We start from the raw sequence: 16,352 nt of genomic DNA on the forward strand, positions 1-16,352 counted from the left end.
CTGGCGTCTACTTTTGTCAGATCTTGTCTATGAACAATGCATTGATGTATTTCCATGTTCTATTGACGTCGATAGAGGTCGAATCATGTCAATTCGTGTATATTCAGTTGAACTGGCGTCTACTTTTGTCAGATCTTGTCTATGAACAATGTATTGATATATTTTCATGTCGATTGAGGTTAAATCACATCAATTCGTAAATATTCAGTTAAACTGGCGTCTACTTTTGTCAGATCTTGTCTATGAACAATGCATTGATGTATTTCCATGTTCTATTGACGTCGATAGAGGTCGAATCATGTCAATTCGTGTATATTCAGTTAAACTGGCGTCTACTTTTGTCAGATCTTGTCTATGAACAATGTATTGATATATTTTCATGTCGATTAAGGTTAAATCACATCAATTCGTAAATATTCAGTTAAACTGGCGTCTACTTTTGTCAGATCTTGTCTATGAACAATGTATTGATATATTTTCATGTCCTATTGATGTCGATTGAGGTTAAATTACATAAATTCGTGAATATTCAGATGAATTGGCGTCTACTTTTGTCAGATATCGTCGATTTGCATCCATTGACGTCGATAGAGATCGAATCATGTCAATTCGTGTATATTCAGTTGAACTGGCGTCTACTTTTGTCAAATCTTGTCTATGAACAATGCATTGATGTATTTCCATGTTCTATTGACGTCGATAGAGGTCGAATCATGTCAATTCGTGTATATTCAGTTGAACTGGCGTCTACTTTTGTCAGATCTTGTCTATGAACAATGCATTGATGTATTTCCATGTTCTATTGACGTCGATAGAGGTCGAATCATGTCAATTCGTGTATATTCAGTTGAACTGGCGTCTACTTTTGTCAGATCTTGTCTATGAACAATGTATTGATATATTTTCATGTCCTATTGATGTCGATTGAGGTTAAATCACATAAATTCGTGAATATTCAGTTGAACTGGCGTCTACTTTTGTCAGATCTTGTCTATGAACAATGTATTGATATATTTTCATGTCGATTGAGGTTAAATCACATCAATTCGTAAATATTCAGTTAAACTGGCGTCTACTTTTGTCAGATCTTGTCTATGAACAATGTATTGATATATTTTCATGTCCTATTGATGTCGATTGAGGTTAAATTACATAAATTCGTGAATATTCAGATGAATTGGCGTCTACTTTTGTCAGATATCGTCGATTTGCATCCATTGACGTCGATAGAGATCGAATCATGTCAATTCGTGTATATTCAGTTGAACTGGCGTCTACTTTTGTCAGATCTTGTCTATGAACAATGCATTGATGTATTTCCATGTTCTATTGACGTCGATAGAGGTCGAATCATGTCAATTCGTGTATATTCAGTTGAACTGGCGTCTACTTTTGTCAGATCTTGTCTATGAACAATGTATTGATATATTTTCATGTCCTATTGATGTCGATTGAGGTTAAATCACATAAATTCGTGAATATTCAGTTGAACTGGCGTCTACTTTTGTCAGATCTTGTCTATGAACAATGCATTTTGAAATATATGATTTTGGACTTATTATAATCTGTTTTGATGAATGTCCTTCTGATTTATGTCAAGTCTTTTGACATCTGCGTTAGTTTGTGGTGTCGTAAGCTACTGAAGTCACGTAATGATCCTTATTATTCTCGAATTGAATGATTTACGAATTAAATCGATAAAATAATCAAATAAAAAGTATTGAATTATTGAAAATAATATATAGGAAGTATGTTGGAGTCATATTATGTCTTATTGTTTAACAAAACAATGCGAAATCAAACATTGTTGCAACAATTATTGCCATAGGTATGTTTTGTCTATACCCGAACACATTGTATAAATATATTATATATATATTTGTAAGTGACAGGGAGCAATAAAGGCACGAACACGCAATATATTTCAATATTTCATTAAAGAGAAGAAAGCAAAAGTCACATAATTCATTTCCCCGCGACAGTTAAGGTTTTGTGTTGCAATACAGCTTGTAAAGAAGTAACCGAAGCAAGAAAATTAATGATGCCATTTGAGCTATTGATTGTACAGAGCTTTTAATAACATCGGGTCGTGCTTTACAACTCAGTAAATTGGTACTTTGAGTTGATATATAGTTCTCTATAAATCTCGAGGTTAAAATGTAAGCGTGTAAATACCGGTAAATTACCGCTTCGGCGGCGTACCGAGAATTTACTTATTTATATCGATCACTCACTTTATTTGGTAATTCAGTTTAATCTAATATGCATCCCCGATTAACACCTTCTATTTAATTCACACTTTTCGCTTATATTCGTCATAATATCTGTTTCCTTTCCATAGATACAGTTGTAACAAATTTGTTATCATAAATATATAATTTTTAACGATCTAAAAGTAATTAGTCTTCAGTTAATACACTAGAAGGATTCCAGAATCATGTGGATCTTCAATATAACCATAAACTGCAGACATAACCTCTTCATTGTAGGAAAATCTTCAATCGTCAAGCTGGTGATCAGAAAATTATCTGCAGGGGTTGAATCTGGAGAATAGGGTGCTTGAGGTAGCAATTCAAACTTTAATTCATCAATTTTGGCCATTGCAACAACCGATTTGTGAGCTGGTACATCCCACGCGCATCCCAAACAAGATGGAACAATCTTTGTCTTCTTTGGAACCAGTTCTTCCTTTTCAGTCGCCAAACACTCGATTGAAATCATCCAGTTCCGCTTCGTGGATTATCTTCGACGTTTCTGGAGTCGTTACCTTATTTAGTCGACCACTGAATAAAGTGTTTTAAGTAACTAGAGCCATCTCTAGGTCAGAAGAAATACGACGACAGTCGTTTGAAATCGAACGTACTCAAAATTCCGTTCAGTCCAAAAAGTTGTATCACGATTTTTTATAAATAAAAACTTAGTTGATAAACATTTTAAAAATTGATATTGAACGAATGAAGGTGATTTATTATTGGTGTTTTTTTCTGTGGAAAATAATCTGTGACTTGATTTAATTATATGGAAATGGAGGTAAGACGTGATAATAATAATTAACGTTTGTCTGCGGTTTCAGTGGTTGAAACCACTACCCGAACGATTCGCCCGAGAGTGAATGGGGAGTATGTAAGGCCAAGCTGCGGTACTCACCCCATTAAAGAGATAATAGCTTCAGAATGTATCCCTATAATTGCCACACTTGCAAAACTTAATCTGCTTCTAAACACGATATTGCATGCTAGATTTTACCGCACAATCTGGTCGATGAAAATAAGCGTACGAGATGTTTCTTGTTGGGAGTTTAGTCGTTTGGTTTTAGATATTAATATACCAACTTCATATTGCTATTTTTTTCAATTTAATTCAATAGATAATAGACGAAAAATAACATCAATTAGTGTGGATACCAAATTTTACAGTAAGATTTTAGAAGAAGATGTTTATATAAAGAAAACTTGATGCTAAAATGTTATATCAAAACGTACATTCAGTACAAACTACTTAATTTGTTAATGATAGTTTGCAGTTTCAAAATCTATCATCAATAATCATCAAAACGTATTAAAAGTTTCAATATGGTTGAATTTACTTTGAGTGAATATACCGACATGCATTTGATGTATGATTTGGCTTCTGGTGAGTCGTTTGAAGCTAGAAGATTGTATATTAAACGCTTTCTGAGTAAAAACAAATTTTTCCACATAAATTGAGTAAACTGAAATCCCCTAACAAAACAATGTGGTGAAATCAACGACGCAGTGAATGCTGATCCCACAATATCACATGATCCTCCAGGAGGAACTTTTTTAAGCCATTCTCATCCAGAATGTGCATTCCATGGATGTGAAGCAGCAAAACTTGCCTGTACTCGTAGGTTTCTAGATTAAATCTATGGACAAACGAAAATCCTCCAAACGAAGATTTAAAATCGATTTTGTAGTGGGTGTTAATTCAGTAGGTGCATAATTTTTGATAATAACAAGCAGCAGTTTCAAAATCTACCATCAATAATCCTCACAACGTATTAAAAGTTTCAATAAGGTTGAATTTACTTTGAGTGAATATACCGACATGCATTTGATGTATGATTTGGCTTCTGGTGAGTCGTTTGAAGCTAGAAGATTGTATATTAAACGCTTTCTGAGTAAAAACAAATTTTTCCACATAAATTGAGTAAACTGAAATCCCCTAACAAAACAATGTGGTGAAATCAACGACGCAGTGAATGCTGATCCCACAATATCACATGATCCTCCAGGAGGAACTTTTTTAAGCCATTCTCATCCAGAATGTGCATTCCATGGATGTGAAGCAGCAAAACTTGCCTGTACTCGTAGGTTTCTAGATTAAATCTATGGACAAACGAAAATCCTCCAAACGAAGATTTAAAATCGATTTTGTAGTGGGTGTTAATTCAGTAGGTGCATAATTTTTGATAATAACAAGCAGCAGTTTCAAAATCTACCATCAATAATCCTCACAACGTATTAAAAGTTTCAATAAGGTTGAATTTACTTTTAGTGAATATACCGACATGCATTTGATGTATGATTTGGCTTCTGGTGAGTCGTTTGAAGCTAGAAGATTGTATATTAAACGCTTTCTGAGTAAAAACAAATTTTTCCACATAAATTGAGTAAACTGAAATCCCCTAACAAAACAATGTGGTGAAATCAACGACGCAGTGAATGCTGATCCCACAATATCACATGATCCTCCAGGAGGAACTTTTTTAAGCCATTCTCATCCAGAATGTGCATTCCATGGATGTGAAGCAGCAAAACTTGCCTGTACTCGTAGGTTTCTAGATTAAATCTATGGACAAACGAAAATCCTCCAAACGAAGATTTAAAATCGATTTTGTAGTGGGTGTTAATTCAGTAGGTGCATAATTTTTGATAATAACAAGCAGCAGTTTCAAAATCTACCATCAATAATCCTCACAACGTATTAAAAGTTTCAATAAGGTTGAATTTACTTTTAGTGAATATACCGACATGCATTTGATGTATGATTTGGCTTCTGGTTAGTCGTTTGAAGCTAGAAGATTATATACTGAACTCTGAAGAATCAACATCGATTTTTTATGATAACCCGAATAATTTCCCACGATGAAACAATAAAAAAACGAAATGATGGATAGAATAAACTTCTATTGAGACTTATAAGACAGAATCTTCCTTTCTAAGTTCGAAGAAATATCCTCCGTAGACTTTGGAAGTGTGTAGAGCTTCGAACTTTCATTGTAGCTTGTTTTCTTTTGTTTTTATTCGATAAGCTGTAGGTTAACCAACTAAATCGTTCCAGAGAATCCAAAAGCTTTGCCATATAACTTTCTGAAGATTATAATATATTAATATTACTGGGAAATTGTTTACAAAAAAAAATACAACGTTGCACGCTGAAATAATGATAAACAACACATAAATATATATATATTAAATTAATTTGAATATATAATTATAATATTTAATTGCGTTCTATATAGGTTTTTACATAATTTATGTATTCAAAATTACATTTGTATAACAAAAGCTGAACAACATAAATTACAATCAATTGGCCAAAATAAATTTCGCCCAATTTTAAATTACCTCCGTTTTATTACTTTTATAATTTTGTAATAATTATTAATTGTTGTAATTGCTGGCACAACTGGAATTAACAGATAGAATAAACAATCATTTATTTGATTTATACAACAAAATGAAATTGAAGTCACTATTTCGATTTTTAATTTATAGATTACCGCCGAGTTATTCTCTATAATTTTTGTACAAGAAATACAAAAAACAAGCAATGAATTAATAATACAAAACGTTGTTTAGGGAAAAAAAATTGATTTTCCACGGAGATATTTATTTAATTTATTATTTTCCACACAACAGAATCGAAACATTAATCGTTTGAATGATTTGGACTTGGGGAAAACTATACGATGTTATGGCCTTAATATTTCACGAGACTCATGGTATATTATGCACAGATTATTTAGATAAAGGAAAAAAAGTTAACAATAAACTATTACTATACATTTTTGAAAGGATACAATGAAGAAAATCTCATAGAAATTCCTTTATATTATAAATCGATATTGAAGTATGTAGGGCAGACTAAAAATTCTGTAAATATCAGATTTAAACAGCACATAGATCATTTGAAATATAACTAGGTATTACAAAGCTTCCTGTCGCTCATAATCACAAAATAAATTGATAAAATTGTATCCAAACATGAATTATTAGATGTTTTGAAAACATTAACATTGTTAAATATAACAACAGCCCACTCTATAATTTATTACTTACGGAATGAGTATGGAATCACCACCGAAAAGATGTTTCCACTGGAATTGTTCTTCCGTGACGAAAATTTGGTATAAATAGTTGATGAATGAACTTGAATTTACTTTCGTTTCCACAAGATTATCCAGATCTCAGCTCTAGTGAGTACTAACTTTTTCTTGAACCTAAAATGAATATCAAACAAATGAGCAATTTCCTGCTAGAACAAAAGCTTGAAGATAAAGAGAGAAAGTACCCAATAGAATGAACGTTTGAAGCTAAAGAGTAGAAATTCTAGCTAGAACAGAAACCTGAAGCTAAAAATACAAAAGTCCTGCTAGAATAAAAGCTGCTAGATCAAAAAGTTGAAGCTTAAAGATAAAGAAGGAAAGTACCCAATAGAATGAAATGAAATGAAAGCTAAAGAGTAGAAATTCTAGCTAGATCAAAAGCTTGAAGCTAAAATGAGGAAACTCTCGATAGAACAAAATCTTAAAGATAAAGAAGGAAAGTTCCCAATAGAATGGAAGTTTGAAGCTAAAGAGTAGAAATTCTAGCTAGAACAGAAGCTTGAAGCTAAAGAGACGAAAGTCCTGCTAAAATAAAAGCTGCTAGATCAAAAGCTTGAAGCTAAAATGAGGAAACTCTCGATAGAACAAAATCTTAAAGATAAAGAAGGAAAAATCCCAATAGAATGGAAGTTTGAAGCTAAAGAGTAGAAATTCCAGCTAGAACAGAAGCTTGAAGCTAAAGAGACGAAAGTCCTGCTAAAATAAAAGCTGCTAGATCAAAAGCTTGAAGCTAAAATGAGGAAACTCTCGATAGAACAAAATCTTAAAGATAAAGAAGGAAAAATCCCAATAGAATGGAAGTTTGAAGCTAAAGAGTAGAAATTCTAGCTAGAACAGAAGCTTGAAGCTAAAGAGACGAAAGTCCTGCTAAAATAAAAGCTGCTAGATCAAAAGCTTGAAGCTAAAATGAGGAAACTCTCGATAGAACAAAATCTTAAAGATAAAGAAGGAAAGTTCCCAATAGAATGGAAGTTTGAAGCTAAAGAGTAGAAATTCTAGCTAGAACAGAAGCTTGAAGCTAAAGAGACGAAAGTCCTGCTAAAATAAAAGCTGCTAGATCAAAAGCTTGAAGCTAAAATGAGGAAACTCTCGATAGAACAAAATCTTGAAGATAAAGAAGGAAAGTTCCCAATAGAATGGAAGTTTGAAGCTAAAGAGTAGAAATTCTAGCTAGAACAGAAGCTTGAAGCTAAAGAGACGAAAGTCCTGCTAAAATAAAAGCTGCTAGATCAAAAGCTTGAAGCTAAAATGAGGAAACTCTCGATAGAACAAAATCTTAAAGATAAAGAAGGAAAAATCCCAATAGAATGGAAGTTTGAAGCTAAAGAGTAGAAATTCTAGCTAGAACAGAAGCTTGAAGCTAAAGAGACGAAAGTCCTGCTAAAATAAAAGCTGCTAGATCAAAAGCTTGAAGCTAAAATGAGGAAACTCTCGATAGAACAAAATCTTAAAGATAAAGAAGGAAAAATCCCAATAGAATGGAAGTTTGAAGCTAAAGAGTAGAAATTCTAGCTAGAACAGAAGCTTGAAGCTAAAGAGACGAAAGTCCTGCTAAAATAAAAGCTGCTAGATCAAAAGCTTGAAGCTAAAATGAGGAAACTCTCGATAGAACAAAATCTTAAAGATAAAGAAGGAAAAATCCCAATAGAATGGAAGTTTGAAGCTAAAGAGTAGAAATTCTAGCTAGAACAGAAGCTTGAAGCTAAAATGAGGAAACTCTTGATAGAACAAAATCTTAAAGATAAAGAGAGAAAGTTTCCACTAGAATGAAAGCTTGAAACTGAAGAGACAAAGGTCCTACTTGGATAAAACCTGCTAAATCAAAAGCTTGAAGTAAAATTGAGGAAGTTCTCAATAGAAAAAAATCTAGGAAGGAAATAAAAAGAGAAAATTCCATCTGGATCAAAAGCTTGAAGCTAAAGAAAGGAAGCTCTCTCTAGAACAAAATCTAGAAGATTAAAAGAGCAAATTCCTTATTGGATTGAAGCTTGCAGCTAAAGAGAGAAAGTTCCCAATAAAATGAAAGTTTGGAGCTAAAAAGTAGGAATTCTTGCTAGAACAAAATCTTGACGCTAAACAGAAAAGCATCTTACTAGAACAGAAGTTATTTGTAACTTGAAAAATAGAAGATCTTGCTACAATAAAAGCTTGAAGCTAAAGAGTAGAAATTCTTGCTATCATGAAAGCTTGCAGCTAAAAAGAAAAGGATCTTTCTAGAACAAAAGTTGTTCGAAGCTTGAAGAGTAGTAGGTTTTGCTAGAACAAAAGCTTGAAGCTAAAGAAGGGAATTTCATTCTAGAACCAAAGTTTGAAGCTAAAGAGAGAAAGTTTCCACTAGAATAAAAGCTTGAAGCTGAAGAGAAAAGGATCTTTCTAGAACAAAAGTTGTTCGAAGCTTGAAGAGTAGTAGGTTTTGCTAGAACAAAAGCTTGAAGCTAAAGAGAGACAGTTTCCACTAGAATAAAAGCTTGAAGCTGAAGAGAAAAGGATCTTTCTAGAACAAAAGTTGTTCGAAGCTTGAAGAGTAGTAGGTTTTGCTAGAACAAAAGCTTGAACCTAAAGAGAGACAGTTTCCACTAGAATAAAAGCTTGAAGCTGAAGAGAAAAGGATCTTTCTAGAACAAAAGTTGTTCGAAGCTTGAAGAGTAGTAGGTTTTGCTAGAACAAAAGCTTGAAGCTAAAGAGAGACAGTTTCCACTAGAATAAAAGCTTGAAGCTGAAGAGAAAAGGATCTTTCTAGAACAAAAGTTGTTCGAAGCTTGAAGAGTAGTAGGTTTTGCTAGAACAAAAGCTTGAAGCTAAAGAAGGGAATTTCATTCTAGAACCAAAGAGTTTGAAGCTAAAGAGAGACAGTTTCCACTAGAATAAAAGCTTGAAGCTGAAGAGAAATTATTGTAGACAGTACGGATTAAGCAAAATTTAACTATGTACTTTGAAAAATTCCATATTTCAACCAGAATTAACATTTTTTCTTAGTTATAATATGATATTGGTCAATATTTCGCACCTGTAATAAATATAATTAAAGTTGTGTATTGAATTTCAAATATGGTGACAGTGTTAATAAAAGAAAATGGGTTTGCCTCAACAAATATTTATCATAACATTGACATGTGAATATGAATAAAAAAACATGCGAAATTGTTAAATATTTACACATGTAAATCAAGGTAATTTGATAGTTACGAAAAATTGATGTACGACAATTATCAATAAAATATAATCCACTCTATAATACGGAGGTTAACTTTTGTGACTTTACCAATTTTCTTACAATTTTTTAATCTCTTTTTGTTTATCGACGATTCTATATGTTTCCATAACATCCGGATACGGGGAAAGTTAAAATATTCCCAATTTGAATAAGTTAACTAAGATTTTATCCAACTAGTTCGACCTTTATCGTACATTTGACACGACCCCTGTTTTTATAAGTATAATTTTCAATTATCTCCTTGTATAGTGACAACTTTTAACCGTGGTATTATATAAAACTCGTACATCAAAGGGCGAGAAACACGATTAGCCTTATGATAACGTATACGCGCGCTCCAGTAATCTTCACCCTTTTTAAAAGACGACAATGGTTGTCAGGGTGATGTACGTTTCCCACCACTTATTTTCCATTGTGGCCTGACGGTGTGAAGTGCTCGAAGACATGTCCTTTGCGATCCCCAGGCTAATAGATATATATAGACCAGTCAACAATAACATTTTCTATCGCCAAAACATCTACAAACCGTTTAAGTCTGAAGCAGTCCAATTACAAACCAATCACCACAACCCCAGCCAGGCAGAGGAGCGGCTCCTCTATCAGGTCCTACTCCAATTAACCTTCCTATCGATAAAAAGGTTCCCCATTCCATCCAAAATGTACCCAACGAATGGTTTTTGGTCTATGGTTTTTTTTTTGATTCTATCATCGAAATCTATACTTTTATCTTCATTATTTTTGAGTCCTAATGTTTCGCGGGTTTATTAAGTCGAAAAAACCTGTTCGGGTGTTGATTTTTCGTAGTATTTTAAGTTGTTTATACTGTTCGTAGTTGGAAAAGTCAATAAGGCGCTTTTCAACATAACTTAGTGAAATATAACAGGGTAGTTAAATGTTTCTTAGCTTGTCTCCGATCCATCTCCATAAAAACTAGCTGGGAAGCAGATTTCTTTGAATTTGCGCGTTTCCCTATCATAATTAATGAAAAAACTCCGTAGAATTTGTACCAAATAACTCAAAATTCCTCATTATTAACAGTATTTTGATCTAGTTCTAATAAATAAGGTATTCAAAGGATAAATCCATGCATTTCGAAGCTTCTAATGAAGTTTTTAATAAAATTAATGATGATTTTAATGAATTATACATTTTGTCTTTCGTGTAATTGTAATTAAAATCTATATATGTGTGATGACAGGTCTATAATTTTTCATTGTGGTTTGACGATGTAAAGTGTCCTTTACGAACCCCAGGCTAATAGATACGCTTTTTAGAAGGTCCTTATTAAAATTTCCGAGCAGCTGGCAATGAATAGGATGCAAATTAGTCCTATTTCAATGCCCTCTCTTCTGTTATATTTATATTCGAGGCAATCACAGAACGACAACGATTTCGGTGGTTTTATTTTTCTCTTCTTCTTCTTCCACTTGCTCAATGATAATTGATTTTTTTTATTTCCATTTTCACACGTCGTTTAAATTGAATCGATGATTGATCCTGACAAAAAAATTGATTTATATGAATCGCGTTTCAACGACTTTAATTACGGGAGAAAAAACAACGTAATGATAAGGAATAGTATATTGTACAACGAGTAAAATACTATATTTTATCTACGACCGAAATATATTAAACAAAATTTAACATAAATTAACTTTTTGGATCCATTTGATCTTGTCCAAAAATTAATTTAGTCATACATGCAGAAACATATCAAGGAAAGGTAAATTGGAGGATGGAGGGGAATCGTATGACGATAGAAAGACACGAGAGGACGGGGAAGAAGAAGAATTGGTTACATTTGATTGTAAATTGAAATAGCTGAGGTACTAGAAAGCATAATTATGCAGTAGAAAGATTTTTTTAGTGGTTGCCGCGTTTACTTAAAGTCGATCACAAACAACAACGTCTTGATGATTCAAAATAGTTTTTGGTCATGTTTGTACGTGAACTGATGTCGGTGAACTAGGTTCGAAGCGTCCAAAGTCACAATAGTCAACTGGGAAGGTTATGGCTTCAGTATTTTGGGATCTATATCGAATATTGTTAATAAATTATCTTTAAAAAGGGGGGACAATCATTAGGGGGTTGTTGAATGGAAAAATCAAGTAAAAACGGCCTTATATGTCAAAGTCGATGATAACGATGGTTAAATTGAACGAATTGCTTATTAATCCACCGTATAGTCCAGATCTGGTAGGAAATTTAGCTCAAATGAAAAAGCAATTGCTGAAACTGAAATATATATTGAGTCAAAAGACAAATCCTTCGACAAAAAATGTGTTTTTCTCAATAATTCGCACGTTTAATTGAGTGCTATATTATTTAGATATAACTCACGATTCCAATGAATCAATTTTTACATCAAAATTTCGATCTAGAAAAGTCCAAATGAAGGAAAACTGTGAAGACACAAATTTAGTTATCAAATGGTGTTTAAATATATATTTCCAACGCCTTTTTTGTATAATAATCGATATATCACTCAACAAATACTTTTTTTTTTATGATTCTTTCGCCAGAAACTTCTGTGTGTGATAAACGTGTTTGGAAATATTAATTGAGGGAAATGCATTTTGCGGAAAGCGTCATTATTGGCAGATCATAATTTTCCGACGTATATAGTTGACAAATAAATCCATTCTGATTTAGTGATTTGCATTCACCTCGAAGCAACGACTATTTTGTATTAATAAATTCCATAATTTAAATGCATTTTCCTGATATGATGTGTTGATTCGTTTCGAAGCAATCACTTCAATAGTAGAACGTCAAAAACACACCGATTGGGGTTGCTTTTATACCCTAATTGATAACGGGGCTATATTTCTATCTTCGAACATCATGATTTGTATGAAAATTCGTTATTACATCGAAAAATTTATAATATAGTGAACCTAATACAATTTTCAAGAAAACTAGTCCAAAGGAGATGAATCAGGAGATTTGATTGGTTATTTACATATCTGTGATATCGAGCATCAACCTCAAATTGAAGAAAACTCACAATTACATTTCCTGAGTCGCGTTTCGATGTCTAAGCTATCCTCCTCAGAGACTGAAACGGTAAAAAATAAACTTAAACTTTTCCTAAACAATGAAAACAATTTTAATTCAATTCTCTGAAGATTAAACGATTATGTAATGTACTAAGTATGAAAATCACGATCTTAACAACAAAAATCATTTTGCTGAAACCTAATAGTCCGGTCAAATTAGACCAAAAAATAAGAGTGAAACTACCTTTCTACAATTCCTATCAAGCTGAAAATCAGTAAAATTGTTTAAAATACAATTGAAAATAAAATTTGGATGTTACCCATCATTTGCGTGTATGTGAAAAATTTTATTCAAGGTCAAATGTCAAAAAAATTTATTTTTCGCGATTATCATCTCAACGGTGAGTTTTATCGTAAAAATACCTCTAACAAAATTTGTAGATCATAAAATTATCTATAAAAATTGTGCAAATACTTTTTTCACCACGAGCCACCGTTTCTGAGATATAGCGATTCAAAAAGTTTTAAAAGTTATAATCCGGCCAATTCAGACATTTGAAGTTACATAAATTCCCATCAAGCTGAAAATCAGTAAAATTGTTTAAAATACAATTGAAAATAAAATTTGGATGTTACCCATCATTTGCGTGTATGTGAAAAATTTTATTCAAGGTCAAATGTCAAAAAAATTTATTTTTCGCGATTATCATCTCAACGGTGAGTTTTATCGTAAAAATACCTCTAACAAAATTTGTAGATCATAAAATTATCTATAAAAATTGTGCAAATACTTTTTTCACCACGAGCCACCGTTTCTGAGATATAGCGATTCAAAAAGTTTTAAAAGTTATAATCCGGCCAATTCAGACATTTGAAGTTACATAAATTCCCATCAAGCTGAAAATCAGTAAAATTGTTTAAAATACAATTGAAAAAAAAATTTGAATCTTCCCCATCATTTGCGTGTATGAGAAAAATTTTATTCAAGGTCAAATGTCAAAAAAATTTATTTTTCGCCATTATCAGCTCAACGGTGAGTTTTATCGTAAAAATACTTCTAACAAAATTTATAGATCATAAAATTATCTACAAAAAATGTGTCGATACTTTTTTTCATACGAGCTACCGTTTCTGAGATATAGCGATTCAAAAGTTGTAAAAGTTATAATCAAATGTCAATTCAGACATTTGAAGTTACATAAATTCCCATCAAGCTGAAAATCAGTAAAATTGTTTAAAATACAATTGAAAATGAAATTTGAATGTTTTCCATCATTTGCGTGTATGAGAAAAATTTTATTCAAGGTCAAATGTCAAAAAAATGAGTTTTTGGCGGATTTCAGCAAAACTCTATGATTTATTGTAAAAATACGTCATACAAAAATTGTAGATCATAAAATTATCTATAAAAATCTATAAAAGTACCTATACTTTTTTCACCACGAGCTACCGTTTCTGAGATATAGCGATTCAAATAATTGTAAATGTCTAAATCGACCTGATTATAAAGTCATTAAACTCATTAACAAAGTCAATAGGCCTGTATTAGAAACTTATTTTGTTATCTGGATTAGATTAACAATATTAAGTAACCAATAAATTGTGTCCACCCTGTAGTTTGCGTGAAACAAATAAAAATAAAAACTATTTGGTTTGTCCCAATGGTTATTAAAAATATTTCAAATATATAAAATGGAAATAGGACTTCCCTGTACAATTTGTCCCGCAACAACTCACTCGGGTTCAGGTCTGGTGACTGTGGAGCCCAAATTATTACTTTTAGTACATTTTTCTGTTTTAATTCTTTGCACATCTTGGGATCGTTGTCAGGATGGAATATAAACGTTCTGGTAAACAAATGCTGCCTAAAACTTACTACATTTTCTTTTTATATTGTTTATAGTCTTATTTTTACCAAATTTCTTCAATTTGTAACAGATTTCCAGTCGCCCTCGAACCTCAAACTTCAAACTTCGCCTCAGCACTCAATAAAACTACTTCAGCCCTATTAGAAGAGATTTTTTCCAAAAAGTCCATCTTCTCTCAAGTCCTTATTCAAATCAACGAATCCCTAGACGCCGCACGTCTCACAAATCGAATTGGGACTAAACTACAATCATAAACACCAAAAAAAAAAAAAATAATTCACAGTTAAAATACGAAGTTAACAAATTATTTTTGGTTTGTACTTTTGTATTTTGAAAATTAAAGAACGGATTTCGGGATGGGTATTGTCGAGATCGTGTCTTATCCTTCATTCCTTCAACCCTGGTTGCTGTTTCTGGGTTGTGGTGTATCCTTGGATCTACCACGAAGATGGTAACTGCAGTTTAGTAAATCTGAGGTGATGGTACCAGTCCCAGTTGGTTTTTGATTTAAATTAAATTGTTGTTTTCGTAGATATACTGTTGAATTGAATTTTATTTATTAAATTGGTTTTTTTGTATTATTATGAAAGTTGAAATTGAAATATTTTCTGTTTATTTCTTTTCAATAGACCGCGTCATCCTGTCGGAGCCAAAAGACCGCCAGTAATTACTGGGGATGCCACTCAAACTACACGCTAGCTTTATATCGATTAGTCTATTAAACACTTAGCTCCATTTATCAAAGTCATGTCTGCCATACCATTAATGTCCGACGTTCGCTTTCTATATTACTTACCCCATAAAATCTGATTTCTGAAATTTATGACTTATACTCGACGGGTCTGTTCTGTTTATGTGGAGGCGAACTGAATAATTGCCAGTCCGAGAAAACAAATACGGAAAAACTGTGTTAGAAATCGATTTCTATAAGAAACTTTATTAGAATTTATTTAACGATTTAGATCGTTTCGATTGTTAAGACATCGTAGAATTGACCAAAGATTTGAAATTTGAAATATGGCGCCAAAAACAGAAAGGAAACTACGTTTAGTACTGCTAATTCACCACTAGATGGCACTGAATTCGAGTGGTTGATCTGGGCTTTCAATTTAATCCACGGATGCAATTTGAATCGATAGAAATCTATAGGTACCGTCTACTGTAAGCTTGAACATTTCAGCTTTGTTTTGTTATTTTAAAGGTTAAGTTTTGAATAATAATTTTCTATTTTTTGCTTTCGGTGAGCGTGTCATAAAATTTTAACTTTTGTTACAACGTGTAAACTCGTGATCGTAGTTGTCGTGAGGATTAGACAACTAGATTTTGCAGCTCGGGATTTTTATTACATCCTGAACAGCACCAAAGAATTTTTCCACTTTTTTTCAATATAAAATTATTTATAATGAGTAATTTATTGGGGGCAGGGCGGTGAAAATATTGGACTTCCGCAAATTGAGATTAAAAATTCATTTCTCAATTGTTTTATTCAGAATTTGTAGGTTTTAATTTTCGATTTTCGAACTTTAGAAAATGTCATTGTATTATGTACTCGGATTACCTTTTCATTTACCGGAAATATCCCCGTTGACCGTCCTTATATCAACTGATACGAATAGAAAAAAAAAACATGGGAAATATTTTTGTCTCATTATTTTCTTTTTAATTTTCGTGTCTATGTATAATACGGATGCGATGCACCTCTCAGATTGACATCACAGACACGACACAACAGTCATATTAGATTACCACGCTCGACAGGCCGTAGTTATGTTCAGTAACAAGACAAGTAACTCAACCCTACGAAGATTGCGTGTTGAGTGACGAATCCAGCTTCTGAGCACCAGGTCTGGACTAAGATAAACAACAGTCGTAAAAGAAAAATGTGTTATGGCGTGAACAAAAAAAGAAAATAACGTAAA

This window comes from Diorhabda carinulata, chromosome 9 (assembly GCF_026250575.1).
Source record: "Diorhabda carinulata isolate Delta chromosome 9, icDioCari1.1, whole genome shotgun sequence".
Taxonomy (NCBI): Eukaryota; Metazoa; Arthropoda; class Insecta; order Coleoptera; family Chrysomelidae; genus Diorhabda; species Diorhabda carinulata.